Consider the following 21,664-nt stretch of genomic DNA (forward strand, 5'->3'; position numbering starts at 1 on the left):
AGGGCGAAGGACATCATCTTCTTCTTCTACTTTTGGCTCAGTCATGAAGACTTCATCTAGATCAAGGCCAGATAAGTCTAAATCTGTGTCATCAATGACCGGAAGAACAAAGGGTTATGTTGGTTCTTGAAGAGTTAAAGTTCTGAGAAATAATGATATCGGGTTCGGAGGATCAGAATTTATGGCCAACATGTTCATATCTGGGGGTCTGGAGGAAGCACCAATAGTTGGATCTAGTGGTTGGTATAAGGGTTCTTTGTCTTTTTGATGGGAGGAGGTTCCTTTTGTGGTTTGGCTTGAGGTTCTGGTCTGGGTTGAGATTCTAGTTGAGGTGGTGGTGTTGGGTTTGTTGTGCTGGAAAAAATTCCACATGGTTTGAAAGGATTTTGGGCTAGATGTGTCATGTTTAGTGGTTGGAGGTTTTGGTATGGGGAAACTGGGGAAAATGGTGAGGGTACAGGTATGGACAGATCTTTATACAGTGATTGACGAGATTGGTATGGCATGTAGACTTGCATTGAAAGAGCTTGGGTAGCTGCCTTTTGTGAGTTTTCCAAAGACTGGAGTTGCATCAATAACTGCTTTTTTTCTTTTTCTTTTTGCCCGATGAGTGGAAAGGAGACAGACAAATCTTTTACTGTGGAGGCAATTGTTTCCAATTCTTGTTCAACTGATTGTATTTTCTTCTTCAAATCTTCAATGAGAGAATTTGAGGATGAGAAGGTATGACTTACTGCTTCAGTCAACTTTTGTTGATTGTTAAGGATCTTCGAAAGGACTTGGTTCTGTGCTACAACATTTTCTGCCTGCCAATTGAGGGCTGCTTCAGCTGATGAGACCTGTTTTTTGCTTCCATTTGGATTGGTTCCAACAGGGTTTTTAATTTTCCAAACATGTTTAAAATTGGCTTATGGGTGGTCAAAACTTTCTAAAGGAGGAAAATTTTGTGAATAGGAGGGTGATGCCTGGTCAAACATATAACAAGGTAAGGGCTTTTGTGTGTGGGTTTGACTGGAAGGCTTGGGTTGACATTTTTGTATTTGGGGAAGGACTTTCTGGTAATATGGGATCAAAGGTGGTTTCTGGTTTTGTTGGTTTTGATAATGACTTTCTTTGCATGGGGAAAGGGATGGAGGTTTTTGTTTTCTGGATCTGGGATAAAGGACATAGTAGTCAAATTTTCCTGAAGGTTCTCCAAGGAGGTCAACTTCTAGGTCTCCTGCTTCATATCTTTCTTTAAGAAGCTGCTGTGAAGACTTTTTCTTTCTTCTTTCCTGATCTTCTTCAACTATTTCTTCTTCTCTGCATTCTTCACAATCACAAACATCCCACCATATGTGTCCAGTGGATGATTTTCCTTCATAGACAGGTTTTCCATCTTCTCTAAATGCTTTAATCTGAAGACCATCAAGACCTTCATATGAAACTGGTTGGATCATAGCTATAGAAAAGACCGTGACTTCTTCTTTTTCTGGTGTGGCTGTCATAAACCTAACTTCAACATCACCGTTCTGGTTTCTGATGAAGAAATGAGTGTTGGACTGGATTGGCTGAGATGCCTGATGAAAAGTCTCATATTTTGTGATCCATGATTCTGGAAAGAGTTTTTTCATCTGATCTTTGTTCAACTGTCTTGGAACAAATGTGCACATAGGCGTCATGCCTGGATCAACTTGAATCAAAAGAGCATCATTGGACTGGGCTATCTCTGGTATAGCTATGTCAAAAGCATGATTTTGGAGTCTGTAGGCAAGCTGATAGTGAAGTGTAGCTGCAAAAGTATCATGCACTTGAGAAGCTCCTGTAATTTGGACTTGGACTTTAAGAGCATCACAAAGATGAGGGTCTTTAAGAGACATGTTGAAATTGGGGAAAAGGGTGACAAAGACTGTTCCCGCATTGCGTGTGGTTTGGACAGTTCCTATAACTGCATTGTGGTATTCCAAAAATCTAGAATCAAGAAGAGCAATTCTAGAAGCTATAGGGAGTCCTTTTCTGCCATGAAAAGTGAGTGCGAGTCTTACTGCACCAAAATGGAGGTGAGTATAACCTTGTCTTTGCCATGGAATGACAAATTCTCTAGGCAGGGCAAGAGTGATGAAATTTTCTTTTTCACTGGCTGGAATATTAAACTGGTCAAATTTTGAGGCTTGGACATACTCTTTACACTAGAAGGATGAGAAGGACCTAAAAAAATTTTTATGGATTTTTTGAAGGTTTTTTGAAGTTTATCAAACACAGTATAGGGATTTACAATAGGGAAATCTGTAATAGGTATTTTACCATCTTCAGTGACATGGGATATTTCATATAAATAGTCTAATCTATTTGCAGTAGATTTACAAAGGGAAAGATCACAAGAAGTGGTAATGGTATCTGTGACTGCTAAGGATGATGAACTAGCCATGATAGTTTCTAAAATGAAGAAAAATTTTCCTAAGGTCTGACAGGACTAAAACGCCACTCCTAGGCTCACGTCCACTAGATAACTCAGGAAAAATAATTCTTTGACACTTTTAGTACAACTCCTTAGTGTTCCACTTGATTATCAAATCCAGTGTTCTGATGTGATTTTCACAAAGGATCCACAATAAGTGGCAACTGTAAATCACAGAGCATACTAATCAGGACAATAATTCAAGTATACTAATCAAAGGAGAGTGAAACTGGTTGCAAGGCTTTAGCAGTTTTGTGTTGCATAGCAGTTTTGCATTGCTCTGATACCAAATAGAGGGAGGAATGGACGAAGAAGTAAGAGAAAGGGACGAAACCAATGTAAAAGACGAAGGATAACTAAAATACAAAGAAGGACAAAACTACAAAAACTAACTTAATTCATGAAGTAGGAAGCTACTGGAGGAATGTGGAATTGGTGGAATGTGAATAAGGACGACTTACAACTACAAGACGAACATAGGAGGGTGTAAGAAGATCATGAAAGCTTATTAATGGCATATATTGCCAAAATACTGTAGAAAATAACTACAAAATATGGAATAGAACACAGAACAAGGTACAACAAACTGATGGATATTATTATATTGAACAAGTTTTTTACAGGACTGGAAGACATAAACTGTAAAATATTACACAAACTGGCTGACTCTCTAAACTCTCTAACTTTTATTCTCTTTTCTGCTTTCTTACTCTCATTCATTCTGCTGAACTAATGATACAAACGGCCTATTTATAGGCAAACATTTTACAAGAGGACGAAATAATTTACAGTAACAAAGTGTGAATTCATATTTCTTGCTTTACAGCTGTCGAAGGCTGGTGGAGGAATCAGTGCTAGCTGGCTTCTGCAAAATTATCTTCTGACAATAGGAATCATGGAACTGAAGGAAAGGACGAGCTATTATGCATGGAAACTTGAAAGAAGTGTGACGGCAATGTAGGAAGGGAAGCCAAGACAAGAGTGGGGCCAAAGTGGGTCCCACGAATTTTTTTTTTTTTTTTTTTTTTTTTTGCATATTTCTTTTGTACATATCTTACTTTAATCATCTCTTCCTTGGAACCATTCTTCATCAATGTCCGCTTCTGGATCATGGTTATGGTAATAAGGATCATCGAAGTCGAAAGGGCTGGGCATTTCCCAATGGTGTTGATGGGGCCATTGCTGTCGGCAAACATCTGGATTTGCTGGCACAATGTCCGGAAGGATTCCTTGATTGAGGGATTCTGCCATTGTGAGTGAATAGTGACAGGATATCCAAGATACGTCTGTGTGTCTGTGAATAGTTCCGTCGGCATTTGTTACCCAATGTACTTTTGGAGGGTGGACAATTCCTTCTGCTTGAATATTATTTTTGGAGTTCAGCTTAGCTACTAGACACGCTGAATTGATTTTGTGACCAAACCGGGGGTGATCTGTTTTGTGATACTTGAACCATTGACCATCATATGCATCATTTTTCAAAATTTCATGCCAAAATTTGTTAAAATAATGATTTTCATGAGGAAAAGTGTATAAGTAGAATCGTGGCTCAAAATAAATGCACAAATAGTACTCATTGAGTAAGTACCACATGTTAAAAAGAGGCAGTTATTATAAAATCTTTGACATCCTTCTAGACTTTATTTGACTCTTCATTGGTCATTTCTCACCAACAAAGCAAGAGGAGGAGCCATGGGCAGGAACAGGCGTCAGAAGGCAAGACAAATGGCTGCTGCTGCGGCTTCATCATCTTCAGCACAAACCCACATCGTCATCGGCCCGACAACAATCATTGACGACCAAGAATCACAACGCATTCAAAAAAGAGAAGAAGAAGAAGCTTTCTCTGAGGCTATGGAACTGGTGTACGGGTCAATGCTACCCATGGCTATATACACAGCCATAGACCTTGGTGTCTTTGACATCTTGGCCAATGTGGGTCCCAGTGTCAAGCTCTCCGCTGAGGAGATTGTGGCTCAAATGCCCACTACGAACCCGGACGCACCAGCCATGATTAACCGCATTTGTAGCCTACTGGTGCACCATGGCGTGCTTGGTGTCCCTTTGGATGATGATACTTCTCGCAGGCGATACTGTCTCACTTCAGTGTCCAAGTACTTTGCGCGTGGTAACCAACTAGATGGGGTTTCCTTGGCACCCTTGATGGATTTGGTTCATGACAAAGTTTACTTGGATAGTTGGTCAGTGACTCAGTCATCACTTTTTGATATATATATTTTTTAATTTTATTTCTTAAATCATAAAGAAATCCCTTTATTTCTTCATTCGTTTTAATTAGTTCTGTTTTGCAATTTTCATGTTATGCTTTGTGATTTGTTCCCTGCCATAGAGAATGTTCCTGGGATAATTTGCTTGAATCCACAGCACTATTTGACATACATAACTCGTTGATTAGTCAATTTGTTATATTACTTTTGCCCCCACTTGGTGCTGATCATTTTTGTTAAGTTTTTGGACTTCCAATTAACTTTTATGGTAATAGTTGTAGAGTAGAATGATAAACGACAATGACAAACTTGCATTAGGACAAAGTATTGTTAATTCAATACTTAGATTTATTATTGTTGTTGTTGTTGTTTTGATTTTTGGGGTGGTGGGTCGAGCCCAAGTCCCCAACTTGGGAGACAGGGGAGTGGTGGATGCCATCTGGCTACAAGACATTTGGGTGTTTGGATTTATGTTCATTGTTGTTATTATAGTCATTGTTACCTATTAGGAATTGTAGTTGTGGTTGATTTTTTGGCATAGTCAAGTAGTTTAATAATGTGGTCTAACACCCATTTCAAAGGGATTACCCTTGTGCCTTATGCTAGTTGTTCCCAGACTTCATCAAAAATTTTCTAATGGTGGCTAACTTTGTTATTGAATTGAATGAATGTTAGGTCTCAACTGAAGAATGCCATTGTTGAAGGCGGACTTCCATTTAACAAGGTCCATGGAATGCATGCCTATGAGCATGCTGGCAGGGACGGCAGGTTCAGTCAAGTTTTCAACACAGCAATGTTCAGCCACGCTGCCATAGTTGTTAAGAAGATCCTTGAGTCCTCCAAAGGTTTTGAGAACCTCAAGCAGGTGGTTGATGTTGTGGTGGCATTGGAGTGGCACTTAACTTAATCACTTCCAAATACCCCAATATAAAGGGCATTAACTTTGACTTGCCTCATGTCATAAAACATGCCCCACCCTTTCCTGGTATGATGTCTCTTCGATATGTAATATTCGAAATAATATTGTGGATTTTTTGTATCATTTCTCCAAAGGTAACTTTCAATTTGACGAGCTCTTTTATTGGGATTTGAAATTGAAATGATCAATAAACTGGTTGGTGATATATTGCATTTTATATTTCATCACTTGAGTTGATTTAAGTGCAGTTCCACCAGGTCTCTTCTGTTGTACTGTTTATTGTACTCTTTACAACCTTCATATTATCAATTTCTTTGTACTACATCACTCCAGAACTGCATTCTAAATTGAGAGAAACAGAGAGAGTAACTCCAAATCATCTATCATTTGAGATGGCCAAAATGGAAAATCTCATATTGTTTGTTGAGACTGATTATTTAAATCTAGCCAACTCAATATTACTGACTTGTGGTTGTTAATGCATGACTGCATGTTACAAGAACCTAGATGGCTTTTGGGGATTAGTTCATTGAGTGCTTAGATTAAAGGATGTGTTAATTTGTCTTGCAGGTGTGAAACATGTTGCCGGAGATATGTTCGAGAGTGTTCCAAAAGGAGATGCCATATTTTTGAATGTGAGTTTTGAGTTTTTCTGGCATTATTTCCTGATTTACTTGTACTGATGACTTAAAGGACCATCTTTCTTTTTAATTAAGAAATAAATTCAGTAATATCATGAGATTATGGATATTATGCAGGGAATACTTCGTGATTGGAGTGACGATCGCTGCTTGAAGTTGTTGAAGAACTGCTACAATTCTCTTCCAAAAGACGGAAAGGTAATCGTTGTGGGGCAAATTCTTCCAATTTTCCCAGAGATGACCACTTTTGCAAGGGGCAAATCCCTACTTGATATGCTTATGATGACTCAAAAACCGGGAGGAAAGGTGCGGATGCAACACGAATTGGTTGACTTAGCATTTGGAGCTGGATTTAAGACAATTTCTTTTGCTTGTTTTGTCTGCAATTCGGCTGTTATGGAGTTCAATAAGAAAGATAAGGAATCTGTATCATTTGCGCAGTAGGTTGAACGTATCTTTTGTTGGAGCTGACAATCTCTTCTAAACTGTTTTGCCTAATTACTGAGATTGGATAACAACCAGTTTCTGGTGATATTATGATATCAATATGGGATGTTTTGTGTGTAAATATTGGATAATGAAATTATTCTTATTAATGAAGCTAATGATGGCACACCTTTTATCTTTCATCAAATAGTGCAGCACCTGCATTCTCGGATGTGGATGCTGTGATTGGCTACCTTTTCATGTTAAGGGATAGCCAAGGCTCAGATTAGTTAGGGGAGCCTGTTTGTGGCTCATTCTGTGAGAATTGAGATTTTAGCTTCCTATTTTTCATCTCTCTCTGATTTTGTGCTGGTTTCTTCAATCATCAATCAGCCATTGAAGTGTGGTTTTACGACATATCTGTGAGTCTATTATCACTATTGAAGTGCTCCTGTTGGAAGGTGTTTGATCTGGTCAGAGTCAAATTTTGTGACCAAGGGAATCATTCTTGTTGAGAAATATGTAGAAAGGTTTTTTGAATGGCCATAACCTTTGTTTCAATCACTTTTTGTGTTTGCTGTCGATTTGAACATTTCTGTATCTTTAAAGCTTGCTATCATGAAGCTTCTGTTGATGCATATAATCCTTGTGGTTTTTGCCCTGAAATCCCCGAGTGGCAAATTTCATTTGATCACAAACTACCTTGCTGAGTATGCACAACTATTGATAAGTTTTCCTGCTGCAGGCCGGCTGCAGTATGAGAACTCCTGAGATGCTCAAAATCATCATAACATACCACATTTACTCTTAACCGATCATGATGGAGTGTATGGTTACTTAGATCCTAGTTTGCTCTCTTACCTTCAGAAAAGAGGTTCAAACTCACTAATATTATGTGACTCGAAACGTAAATATTTGTTTGCGGATGTCTCTCCATCCCCTTCAGCTCTTTTCATTTCCTATTACCTATTGCAAGTAATTGTGTTGCATATCTTACTCAAACCTTGTTATTAATCAGGGTCCTTCTCCTTTGCTCCCTCTAAATGAAGTTAATTATTTCTAGAGCTTGCCTGAAATTTTGTTGATGACCCAAGCTGAAAAAAATTATGTAATTGGAACTAAGTTTTTGGTGATAAAGAGTCCAAATAGCAAATTGACACTAACCTGTCTGGTTTGAAATCCAGGTTCTTGCATGCAAACCACTGGAAAGGAATACAGCATAGATGGTTGCATAAAAGAAATAAAGAAAAGCGCAAAAAGTTCAAATTAAGCTCTCCGTGTGATGCCTAAGAACAAGTTGATCTTTTAAGGTTAGGTAGCTTGCCTTAAACTCATGGAAAACGAGGGGAGAATGCACACTTTCCTAGTCGTATTGGAGATGCACAAGATGTCTTTCCCTACGAATAATGTTTTATGCAACTAATGTTCAGCAAAAAAAAAAAAAAGTATTATGCAACTAATGCTCCATTTGTTCGACATAAAATATTTTCATATTTTACAATTTTTTTTGATAAAATATTTGGTCAAAAGTAAAATATTTACAGTCAATTAAAACAATCAGATGGTCAACAGTCAATTAAAACAATCAGGATGGTCAAGTGATGGAATGTCTATACACCTGGCCTACATGAGAAAAAAATACACCATATTTCCGGAGTCCTCCCCCTCATGTTAAACATAATATACATTTGCTTACATGAGATATCTATCCATCTCATGCTCGTCGAGAGATAGATGAGACTGAACCCTCTGAATTACTGACAAGACCCATTATTGTGTCCTTTAACAAAGAGTACCATGTGAATGAAAAACCTAAGATAATCCAGGAGGCGGGCCTTCACATTAGCTGTATGGTCACTAGCTTCGTATGTTTCTTTCAGTTGTTGGCTTGTTGCTGAGACTTTTCTTCTTGGATTTTTCCTTCCAACTCTAGAGGATAGCCACGTGGATCCCTTTTTTCCTTGCATAATTTACAATTACAATCACATTTTTTTTAGAAACAGTCACAAATATTCTGTCTGTTACTACAACCATTTTCATAAACTTTGCCATAATTTACGCTTGTGGCAATTTGTAAGTAGGAGAATTGTTGACCTATTATTTGTTTTTTTCAAGGTAGTCGATACCATATCAGTACCGGTTGTACCGGCCGGTATGTAACGTACCGGTATATATACTGATATCGAAACACCAACGTTTTATACCGATTTAAATACTGGCCATGTACTAGCCATACCGGCCAATTTCGGGCAATACTGGCCTGAACCAGGTGTATTGGCCAATACAAGAAATTTTTTTTTTTTTTTTTAGTTTTGTAATTTTTGAATTTTTGTAAGATAGAATAATAACTTACTTGCATTAACTTATTAGTATTATTTGTTTTTTTAGTAAGCAATAAACAATTCAACTTTTTTTTTTTTTATATTGTGTTTTTTTTTTTAATTGATGCTATAGTCTAAAATCATGAATAATTTGTTTTGAATTGAGGTAATGTTTTATGGTAAATTTTTATATTTATTATAATTCACACACACACACACACACACACACACACACACATATATATATATAATAACGGTAAACTCGAAACGGTATACCGGTATTGACCGGTATCGAAATATATCGTTCCACTAGTCAAACCAGTATAGCCTCTGGTACGAGATTGACTCCCTTGGTTTTTTCACCACTTACAACTTGTTACATAGATGAGTTGTGACAAAAGTTACGATAATTGTTGTGGTAGTAGACTTAGTACTCCACCAAATATGGCCAATGATTGACTTACCTTCATAACAAGGAGTTTCATCACGATTGTTTGCTTATGAGCAATAATTAACCATCCCCACATAATTGTCACCCTCGGTCCATAGTAATTAAAGTTGTCCTTTGCTACTGATACAATCATGGCCAAAATATCATTTTGGTTCATATATTTAGGTGTTTTTTCAATTTAGTTATTATATTTTGGTAACAGTTAATTTGATTTCTGTTATTTTCAACTGACAGTTAATTTGGTCTGGTCTCTATTATTAATTTAGGGCACGTTTGGTATATTGAATAAGGATTACAACAAAAATTGTAATCTTTATTACTGATAATAAAATGTGTTGTGATGAAATAACTAAACTTATTTATAAGTTTGTTGTGAGTTGTAACATTAGAATAAAACTTAAAACTTAGGTATAGTACTTAGTTGGTATTTTTTAGATTCTCCTCTTAAGATCTGTCATGTGGATTTTTCTTAATGAGATTGAAGTATAATTTTTAGTTCAGTAGCCACATGGCTCAATCTTAAGTGAAGAACTTAAGGAATAGCATCTAGGGTATTGTACCTAAGTTTTATGATTTTTTATTTTTATAATTATTACGTATATATAGAAAATTTGTTTATTTGAAAATATATTAATTTAAAAAATTATTGCAACTATCACAAAATTAACAATAACCCTAAATATGGAGACAAAAAAGATATATTGGTCAGAACATTCTCAATGTTTATAAATCCACTAACAAAATTTCCAATTTGTGAACAAAAAGAGAGTCAATTTAATTTAAAGAATATGTAATGGCCTCTCCCCTTCACAGATTGTAGCACAAATGCTCCCGATGCCGCCATTATGCTGGACCGCATACTCAGAATGCTGACCAGCCACTCTATGCTTGGTTGCTCTATGGTTGCTGATGAGTTTGGTTCTTTCCAGAGACTCTACACTCTTTCTCTCTCCCATGTCTAAACACTTTGTGCGCAATGAAGATGGTATCATTGGCCCCCATGATTGCCTCGCTTCATGACAAGGTTTTCTTTGTGTTGCCTTTCCTTCCTTTTTTATTTAGGATTTGTTAACAAGCACCGGTGCTTGCTAAGGTGAAAAAGGACAAAAAAAACTGTCAGAAAAAGTCAAAAAGAACACCACATACTACTTAAAAAGTTAAAATTTGATATAAACATGAATAAAGACAAGAACTTTTGTCAGAAAAAATACAAAAATATTGTTGTTAAAGGGCACCTTGCGGTGCGCATTAACACAACCCTTTTTATTTACCTTGCTCATTACATGACAACTTTGGCACTGCCTGCAAGTGAATTTGTTATGAAATGCTAGTCGAGTACTACTCTAGTGGTCCATCACGTTTTAGTAACTTCTAACATGCATGAGTGGCATGTAAAGACTCAATTCTTGAGGGATGGATTCCATTCAACAGGTCTATGGCATGCATGTCTTTGAGTATCTCTCTTTGAACCCCAGGTTCAATCAGAATTTTAAAACCGCGATGCTCAACTACACTAATATTGTTATTAAGCATATTGTTGAGTTTACAAAGGCTTTGAGCAACTCAGGCAACTTGTTGATGTTGGCGGTAGCCTAGGAGTTACTCTAAACCTCGATCACTTCCAAATACCCTCACATCAAAGGCATTAGTTTCGACTTGCATCATGTATTACAACATGCCCCACCTTATCCCGGTATTATTTAAACTAGTCGCACGCAGAAAAATTTGAAACACAATGTAATAAAAAAAATTATCTCTTATTTTATAGTGTGAGAACTATTAGACTTATTTTATAGTATGAGAACCATTAAATCAAGTTGTAACCATGTATATTTTGTTAATTACTATACAAATGTACATGAACCACCTTTTATAGTTATATTTTTCTCCAAAACATAGATCAACATTTCTTTCTTTATAATCAATAAATCATATACTCCATCATAAAGTAAAATAAAATGCAAATAGCAAACTATTTTTTCATCATATGAACATATGAATAAATCCCGCAATATATAACTCTTCAAATTCATTAACCATATGATTACCTAGATTATATAGTAAAATAAGACCAACCTAGCTACCCATCATGACATTGCAGTATCATCTAGATATTATTATATAAAAATCATGTTTTATTGATCTTGTCCCATTAACCTAAAGTATCATCTATACAACTAATAAGATCTTCAGAGAATAACATATGATGGGGAATTCTTAGTTTGAACAGCCAATTATATACATAAATCATCCAACACAAACATCGAAGATAGAATCTATAACTTTAATTCAAAAATTTACCAAAATGGTTGAATAGAATACTACCTTCAACTTAGTGAAATTAAGATATTGTTTTATAGGGAGTGTACACGTTCAACCAAGAGGAATTAATCAAAGAATTTTTAATCATGATCAACTATGTTAGTTTGCTCTTTGCTTTTCATGGTTTCTCACTTTTCAGAATGAAGATGGCATTAACATATTTAAACTACGACAATTATAGCATAATTATACAAAACTATTCAAAAACTATTGTTCAAAACTTTGTACAAGTAAGTTATTTTTCATGTTCCATATGTTGTACATACTTATGGAATATAAAAGTTCATTCTCCATTAAGGTTTGCATTAAAAATACCAATGACTTCGTTATAGAAACCAACTTTATTGAGAAATTTATGTGGTGTGATGCTTAATTGGGCAAAATTAGGGGTACCTTAGGCATTGCATTTGTTGTTCCTACAACATAGGCTTAATCTAGTGCTATGTAATAGAATTTGTGCAATTTCAAAATCACAAAGAGACTAAAAGGGGAAAAAACAAAAAATTAATTCAAGAATGTTAAATGAATTAAGCATTGCATATATGTAATATTTAAGTAAATAATGGAACATCAAATTTTATTCAAACTAACACTAACCTTTTTTTTTTTCTTTTTTCTTTTTCATAGGTAGATAGTAGTTGATGAGAGTTGTGGGGTTTGAACCACAAACATGGGATACCACAAAGAATGTCTTTACCACTACACTATCACTTTCATCCTCAAAAATTAATCTAAGATGTTAGAAAAAAGAATCATTCAAATTCTAAGAAAAAATTAATCAAGTTCCTCAAGTATCTATACATAAAAACATTAATAGCAAAGTAAAAGCTTACAAAAAAAGCTCAGCTTAGCTAAAAATCTGATAACGAAGATGCTAATCAATATATATATATAAAAGCAGAAATCTCATGCGAGGGTGCATGAGCTCCTGCCATGTGGCACTCTCACTTTGTGTTTAGCATTTTTACCTTCTTTTCATTAAAGTTTTTTAACTCCTACCCAATAATTCATAGTAAATTCTTTTTACTATTACTCAATAAATCATTGTATTCTCAAAGTTTATCACTAATCCCAACATTACACTTTCACCTCTTGCTATTCTGGTATTTATGTCTCCTCTTTTCCTTCCGTTTGGTCATGCAAGAGGTTTTGTCTCAAGCTTTAAGGAATGAGTGCAGAAGCTGAATAGCCCTCAAATCCACCACAGTCATGCTCTCCACGCTTTCAAATATTTATATATCTTTCACACTCAAGCTAAGCCTTGCTTGATCTCTTTGTGTGTTTGTGATTCCAATTTCCAAAAGGTCAGGTTACTCTTTCTTTTTCCATTTTTGCCACCTTTTCCAATGTTCTCGAATCTACTCTTATCTCCTCATGTTTCTTTACATACGTTCCATGCATGATTTTGACCTTTGTTTCTTATGTTTGGATTTGCTTTGTCATGTTTGGTACCATCCTCATCCAAATGCTCCTACTAAGTACATCAATTAATCTGAAATCCCTTGTTCATGTTTAGCTTTAATAGTGGCTCTTCACAAGTACACGTACAATGTTGTGGATCATTCCTACCATTCTTAACTACTTTATTAGTAACTTGAGAAAAAATAGAAAAAGGGTGTCTATGGCTTAGTGGAATAGGAGATGAAAACCAGTGTCAAAATCATTCACGCTAGGTTATCTTTTTTTTGTTTGAAGTTTTGTTGTTTCATTGCTAGCTAAGTTTTGTTACTCATGATATATTTAAATTCTTTGATTTTTTAGATATATATTTGTTTGTAATTTTATCATTTGATTGTAAGGTTAAAGTATGTTTTCTTTTATCCTTCAATTGTGATGGAAATTATGGTTTCACTATAGAAAAAGAAAATCCTTTCCCTGGCTGATGAGGAGGTTTGAGGAATAAAAATTGAAGCTTTTAACCTTTGTCTATTGTTTGTTCTTTAGGGAATTGATCAATCAAATTGGACATATAATTGTAACAATTGAAAATTATTAGGTTTTAAATCTATATTTGCTTTCAAATTCCCCTATATTTCTCATTTAGAATAACGAGAAACCTATGAAATTTATATAAGAAGATATGAATTTCAAGCATTCATTTACCCAAATATTTACATAGAAAGTAGCACCTTGGAAAATTTTCTTGAAAATATTCCTATCAAACTCCTTTATATACATCTATACATAGCCCTTCATGTCATCCCATGTCAAATACACACAGACCAGATGTTATTTACTTTCAATCTTTCAATGACATTTACCTAGCTCCAACATTATTGTCCTATCTAATATTAACCCGTATAAGTTGGCTACAACTAAGGAAGGGGGTTTGCATTTTATATTGAGTGACAATTACAATTACGGTTTTGATGTTAAGGTTAAACGTTGTGAACTAGAGGGTTTTCTAAAAGCTGTGATTGACTATGGGTATTTGGGATGTTGATATGGGAAATCCTTAAGTGTATTTTGTTTTAGAATTAAGGAGAAAGAAAAAGACATATTATATATCAACTTTTACTTTACAATATTCCTCCAAAGTTGTGCTTTTATTGTTCATTACTTAAACTAAATAATTATGATTAATGTGTATGCAATTTATAATTATTGCTTTTTTATTATGAACTCAATACTAAATAACTTATTTAAAAATTATGCTATAATTTATGTAAAAAATTCTTCATAAACGTCTTACATAAAACATTACAACATTATCCGTGTATCGCATGGGCAATTTACTAGTGTGTGTGTGTATATATATAAGCTGAGACCTTATGCGGGAGACATGAGGTCCTGCCATGTGGCACTCTATTTGAGCTCTATTAGATTAATTATTGCATTTAACTTTCCTAAATCACCTTCACTTGAAAAATAAATTCCAACATCCTTTTAGAAATTGAAAAGATGCACATTACTTACTGTTTAGCAAAATCAAATTCACCTCTTTCTCTTTCTTAACTCTTCAGTTCCCCTTTAAATTTGATGCGCACTAATATATTTCTTTTTAAATCAATATATATATATATACACACACACACACATATATATATTATCTGTAGCCCTTAGAGCTTGCTAGACACTAAGGAAAATAAATCAATGTAATAGTTCTTTGGACAATAACCCAAATCCCATTAGATACCTCTACCCCCAAGTCCATTGATGCCAATTTGCTTCAACCATTTTATCTTCTTCTCGGAGCTATGCTTTAGATCCCAAGTTGAACCGTAAGGTAATTTTTCCTCTAAAAGGTGGATATATAATCTCTAAAAACAACCATTTCTCTATCAGTTTCTTAAATTTTTACATTATTACTTTGATATCTTTAATTTTACTTTGTAATTTTGGTTTGGACGCAGTTGCCTTTTATTTATATTCACGCAAATTGTTTGATAAAATAGCTAAGTGTTTTGCTATAGGCAATAGTTAATGCAGGAGCAGCAAACTATTTTTTATGTGCTCATATTGTAAATTGTAGCAATATACAATAAATATGGTCTGTGCTAGAAGCAACGTTGTAAATTGCTTCAAATAAACACTATTTTGGTTTTTCTTTCTTTTCTATAGTTTTTATGGTTCGCTTAGCTTGACAATTTTGTCACTAAACCAGAATAAAATAAAATAAACAAGATAGAAGAATTCTGTAGCTATGAAATTTATCTTAAGTGATGCCCATTTTGCAACATTTTGATTGTGTATGTGTGAGTGATATTAGAATAATTCAAAACATTTAAGAATATATATATATATATATATATTACAAGTCAATTCTTTCCATTTTATTTTTATTTTTATTAGTGTGACTGTTATTTATTCCAACAGTACTATAAGCATGAATTTTATAGAAATGTATATAACAAAATCTACCAATTGTTTGAAAAACAAACTCTTTTGGTCTTTGACCGGCACTTTGCCACTTCTTTTTATCATAAATCAAAGGCATAAATGCACTTTTAGTCTTTACATTTTGGTCCAATTTCTATTTTGGTCTCTACATTTTATTTTTACCACTTTTAGTCCCTAAATCAATTAACGCATGACATTTAAGTCATTGCCGTCACCCAACTAATAGAAAATGTTAACGTGGCTAGAGGCATGGTAAAATAATAATAATAATATATATTTTAGTATTAAAAAATTGCCACGTCAGCATTTAAATTAATTTCAATTAAATAAAAAAAATTAAAAACAAAATTAAAAGCAAAAAATTACATGAATTGTGATCTAAAAAGATTAAGAACTTGTTCTTCAATGTTCTTTAAACCCAGAAAACCCAGAATCAAAGAACATGAACATCAAGCCTACACGGGAAAAAAAATGAACATCACCAAATCAAATAGCATGAAGCCATGAACAATAGCAAACACAGGAAAAAAAAACAACCAGAAATTTTAAAAAAAAAAAAAAGAAAAAAAAAAGAAGCAACAACAATGTCAACAAGAAACAACCATTCAACATCGTCAAAAATGCAAATCAAAAACCAAATCAAAAACTAGATCAAGCCCACCTAACATAGATCAAAAACCACAATCCAAGCTTCGTTTGCATTACAACAATGCAAACAAACCAAATCCATCTTCGAATCCAAACACACCGGCCAAAGAAACCCCACACCCATAAGAACACCCGGTCGAAGTAATCGCTCGGATTTGAGACTACCCAGATCGGAAAGAAAAACCCAAGACGGATTTGCAAACGGAGACAAGTGGACTGAGGATCGACTCGGAATTGGCGAGGGACTACTCGATTGGCCTGCCGTCGTGGAGCAGACCCGGGCCAGATGAATCAGACTCGGATTCGGGTTCGAGTTCAGCTCCAGTTGGTTCCTCTTGCTCCTTTGGAGGTAGATTGAGCTTTTCGATAACAGACTGTAGGTGCCGTTTTTCAATCGGACGAGAGGAAGAGGAAGAGGATGTTGTCGAATCGTGAATCGGCGAGGCGATCTCGGATGAGGAAGCAGAAGCAGTTGGAGGATCTAACGGACGAGGTGACTCGTTTGCAGCTCTCGAATCGCGATCTGGTGCTGAAAATCAACGCCAAGGAGTGGAACTACGGGGCGATTGAATCTACCAACAACATTCTCAAAGCTCAGCATGCGGAACTCACAAATCGCTTGTGATCCTTGAACTCAGAGCTTCAGATGATCGAAGAAATGAGTGGATTCTTTGTGGATATTCCGGAGATTCCTAATTGAAGAAATAAGAGGATGTTCTCCAATTGGTTTCATGTGGGTTTTCCTGTGTTTGCTTTGATTTGGTGATTTTTTGCTTTTAATTTTGTTTGATTCTGGGTTTTCTGGGTTTAAAGAACATTGAAGCATTTTAGATCACAATTCATGTAATTTTTTGCTTTTAATTTTGTTTATTTAATTAAAATTAATTTAAATGCTGATGTAATAATTTTTTAATACTAAAATATATTTTTTAATTATTATTTTACTGTGCCGTCAGCCACGTCAGCATTTTCTGTTAGTTGAGTGATGGCAAAGACTTAAATATCACGCGTTAATTGATTTAGGGACTAAAAGTGATAAAAATAAAATGTAGGGACCAAAATAGAAATCGGGCCAAAATGTAAGAACTAAAAGTGCATTTACGCCTAAATCAAACATGAACTTTCTAAATACTATATTTGTACTTTTGCTTTCCTATAAATTGTTTTCAAATTTAATTAATTGGTTGAGTGACTATACTCGGTAATTAGTTTATTGTCATATGTGTATTGAAGATGGATTGTGGGTTAAGAACAAGTTTTTGGACTAGGTTTTAGGATAATTATATATAATTATATTTATTTAAAATAGATGGAATTCTATTTATGCATATCAGAATTGCTGATACCTAAAACATCCTAAATTAACATTATAAGGCTAATATAAGGAGGCTCAACTCCATGTTTCAATGAATTCTATGAGAGAGTGTCAATGTCAATGCCCTAATGAAGGACGAAGTCCTTACATCTTTCAATCGAATGTCCAAAACCAACACAAAATTGGGTCGTTACTTTTGATAGTTGGAGAAAAACCCCATTTTGCACACCCAAAGAGATTGATAATGGGCTAACTGCTTTGCCTAGACATGACTCACTATATGACCTTGACATTGCTATATATAGTTAAAATATTATTGAGGATGCTTGATGAGATCAATGCCTTGGTTAGAAATTTCAAATGAAAAGTGATAGGTTCAACGAGTCTGATATGTACAACATGTCCTTGCAGCTAATTGGGTTCATGATCAACTAATGGTAGGGAACAAAATATGCCTACTTGGTCTAAAGTTTCAGATATAATTGTAGGTGATTGTTTTTTTTTTTTTTTTTTTTTCTTTTTTTTTTTTGAGAAGCAATTGTAGGTGATTTTAGCAATGAAAATATTCACCGTTTGTGTTATAATATATCTACTACATTTTTCAAAATCATCTTACGTAAAAGCTTATATAGCATTATCCGTGCATCGCGCGGGCAACTTCCTAGTTATTTGTAATAGAATGACCAAATAAAAATAATAAATGGATTTGAGAATAACACATAAGATTTCTAAAAATAATTTTACCAAACACATGTAATGCAACAATAACAAAATTACAACACTAATTTTTTTTTGTTTACTTTCTCGATACTCTACATATAAACAAAAACAATAAATTCATTTTCAATATGTTTCATATCAACATTAAAAATTTCTACAACAATGATGGGCCAAATAAAATTGCGTTGACAATTCTAAGTCAATTAAGAATAACAAAAGTAAATATCATTAAAAAATTGGGGAAAGAAAACAACAAAATCACTTCATAAAGACTAAATGAAGAACACCAAAAAGAAAGGAAAAAAAAAAACCACAAACATTGGACACCACAAAGAACACCACAAAATGTTAGTGTTCAAACTAACACTAACCTTCTTTTCTTTTCTTTTTTCATAGGTGATAGTGGTTGAGGGGGTGGTGGGGTTTGAACCACAAACATGGGACACCACAAAGAATGTCTTTACAGCTACACTATCATTTTAACCCTCAAAAATTAATCTAAGAGCTTAGAGAAAAGAATAATTCGAATTCCAATAAAGAATTAATCAAATTCCTCAAGTATCTATACATAAAAATATTAATAGCAAAGTATCTTACAAGGAAGCTCAAATTAGCTAAAAATCCAATGACATAGATGCTAATTATTTGTAATAGAATGACCAAATAAAAATAACAAACGGATTTGAGAATAACACATAAGATTTCTAAAAGAATTTTACCAAACACATGTGATGCAACAATAGCAAAATTACTACACTAATATTTTTTTACTTTCCCAATACTCTACATATAAACAAAAATAATAAATCATTATCAATATGTTTCATATCAACATTAAGAATTTCCACGACAATGACAGGCCAAATAAAATTGTGTTGACAATTCTAAATCAATTAAGAATAACAAAAGTAAATATTATTAAAAATTGGGGAAAGAAAACAACAAAATCACTTCATAAAGACTAAATGCAAGAATACCAAAAAGAAAAGGAAAAAAAAAAAAGACGAAGATCATTTCTAATTGTGTGTTTTGTTTACCTCAATGGTTATTCGATTGCCGACTTAACTTTGAAAATCTCCGACAAAAACAATCGATGTCTTCTCAAAATTGTGAAAACTAAAGCTTAATGGGGGTGATTGTGTTGAACTAATTTCTTTTCGTTGTAGATGATGGGGTGATCATATCTAGAATGTACATTGGTAGATATAACATCGCAAAGCTTAAATAAATAATTGAAGTGTGAGTGAGAGAGATATAAGGTTGTGAAAAATTGAAAATTTGGAATAGGAAACATTGTGACGGTAGACAAACGAAGAGACACAAAACTCATCTTTGGGTTGGTGATTATACTTGAAATTTTAATTGTATCCACTAAAAAGATAATGAACTATTCAATTTTAACAACTACTTGAAATTTGAAAGAAGAAAACAAAAAGTTGAAATCAATTTGGATGGCTGAATAAGATCAAGTATAACTGTAAAGGAGTTAGGAGAATGGAAATGGAGGGACACTTCAAAGTCAAACCCAAATATACGTGTTGGAGCTATGGCCGCTGGCCCTGACAAGCATGATGGTTTCCATGATGTGTGTTCGAACTACATTACACAGAACCAACCCTTGCTGGTATATGTTGTATGACTTATGGATAGATGATTTTAGTGGAAGTAATAGTTTTTTGGAATTTGTGTCACCTTCAAGGTAAAAGCTAAATGCAAATATGAGGAAGGAGATACACATAAGAAAGAAAGGAAAGGACAAACTTCTTAAAAATGGATTGGGGCTGGTTGGGGAACTTAAGACCGGCAAGAATTGACCATAGAACAAAAAACATTATAACATTTAAGACAAATAAATGGTAACGGCTGAATGGTAATAGAGTGCATCAATATGTTTGCCCATGATCTATATTTAGTTATTTTATAATTAAAAAAAAAATAGAGAGAGAAATCATAAAGGAAAAAATGATATAGAAAAAAAAAAAAGCATGACGTGGAGGATGAGGTGACTCAACAGGAGCGTAGCGAGCGTAACAACATTAAATACTATGTTTTAGCTTTTAGTAATATATAGATTCATAAGTCTCCTTTTTTTTTTCTTCATAATGTTGTTGTGTCAAGGCATTTTCTTATTTCAATAGTTTGAAATTTGATGAATATACAATTTTCGTGGAAAATAATGCTAATAACATAATTTTAAGGACTTGGATTACCTAGGGTTTATAAATACACAATTTGTGTAGATAAAAAGAGGTGTAAAAAATAAAAAAATAAAACTTATGTTGCAAGTGTGGAACATGTGGGAGGAGATATGTTCGAAAGCGTTCCTAAAGGGGACAACATTTTTATGAAGGTAAGTTTTAGATTTAATTTGTAGGTATTTTGTTTTGATTAACCTAAAGCCATGGTTTTAAATCCAAATATGATACAGGAAATGCTTTCATTTCCATCATATTGTCTTAAGCTCTCAATTAGACCTCATCAAAAAATTCCAACTGATTGGTTTAGTGATTCTTAATATTTCATGAGATCCTAGATTTAAAACCTCTAATCAGCGTCTTATGATCACTCTCAAGGAACTTCTCTTTATAATTATGTGGTATGTGTGGGGTGGAAAGTACATAGTTCATACACTAGTGAAATAGACAATTATTCAAAAATCTGTCACCCTCAACAATAATAAATAAATTAATAAATTATATCACATCCAATTGATGTGGCAATGGCATTCTTATGAGAAATGGGACCAAATTACAAGAATTCAATAGCCACATCAGTTGGGATAGGGATTAAATTATGACATATAATCTTGCTTTATTAGCATTATAAACAATTTTATATATATATATATATATATATATATATATATATATATATAATTATGGACTATTTCTTTGAATTTGTTTTTGTGTGACAGTAATGTCCTTTAAAATTAAATGTTTCGCGCAAAAAAGAGAAAAAGAATTCAAGACAAATAATATCGTAATTGGTTAATTTTGTGGTATATACTTCATGATTGGGATGATGAACATTGCTTAAAGCTGTTGAAAAACTGCCACAATGCTACTCCACATGATGGAAAGGAAATAGTCGTTGAGGCAATTCTTCCAATTACGCCAAAGATTTAGCAGTTCTACAAAGAGCGCCTCTCAAATGGATTTGATTATGATGACTCAAACCCCAGCAGGGAAGGAAAGGACCCAACAAGAATTCATGGCCTTGGCAACCAAAGTTGGATTTAGTGGCATTAGATATGAATGTTTTATCCGTAATGTTTGTGTTAAGGAGTTTTTTAAGTAAGGCTGGCTTGCAGTATTAAAAAATGCGTGGGCATCATTCAGTTCTCTGAAAACCTCAAAATAAAGATGCTTGCAAAATAAAATTGCCCCTAAATTTCTA

At 34.1% G+C, this 21,664-nt stretch overlaps 2 pseudogenes; both read left to right on the top strand.

The window, feature by feature from the left end:
* Positions 1-4,087: 4,087 nt before the first annotated feature.
* On the top strand, positions 4,088-6,857 carry LOC142641206 (anthranilate N-methyltransferase-like; annotated as a pseudogene).
* Positions 6,858-10,104: 3,247 nt separating this feature from the next.
* Positions 10,105-21,565, top strand: LOC142640264 (cathecol O-methyltransferase 1-like; annotated as a pseudogene).
* Positions 21,566-21,664: the final 99 nt, after the last annotated feature.

Source organism: Castanea sativa, chromosome 6 (genome assembly GCF_040712315.1).
Source record: "Castanea sativa cultivar Marrone di Chiusa Pesio chromosome 6, ASM4071231v1".
Lineage (NCBI taxonomy): Eukaryota > Viridiplantae > Streptophyta > Magnoliopsida > Fagales > Fagaceae > Castanea > Castanea sativa.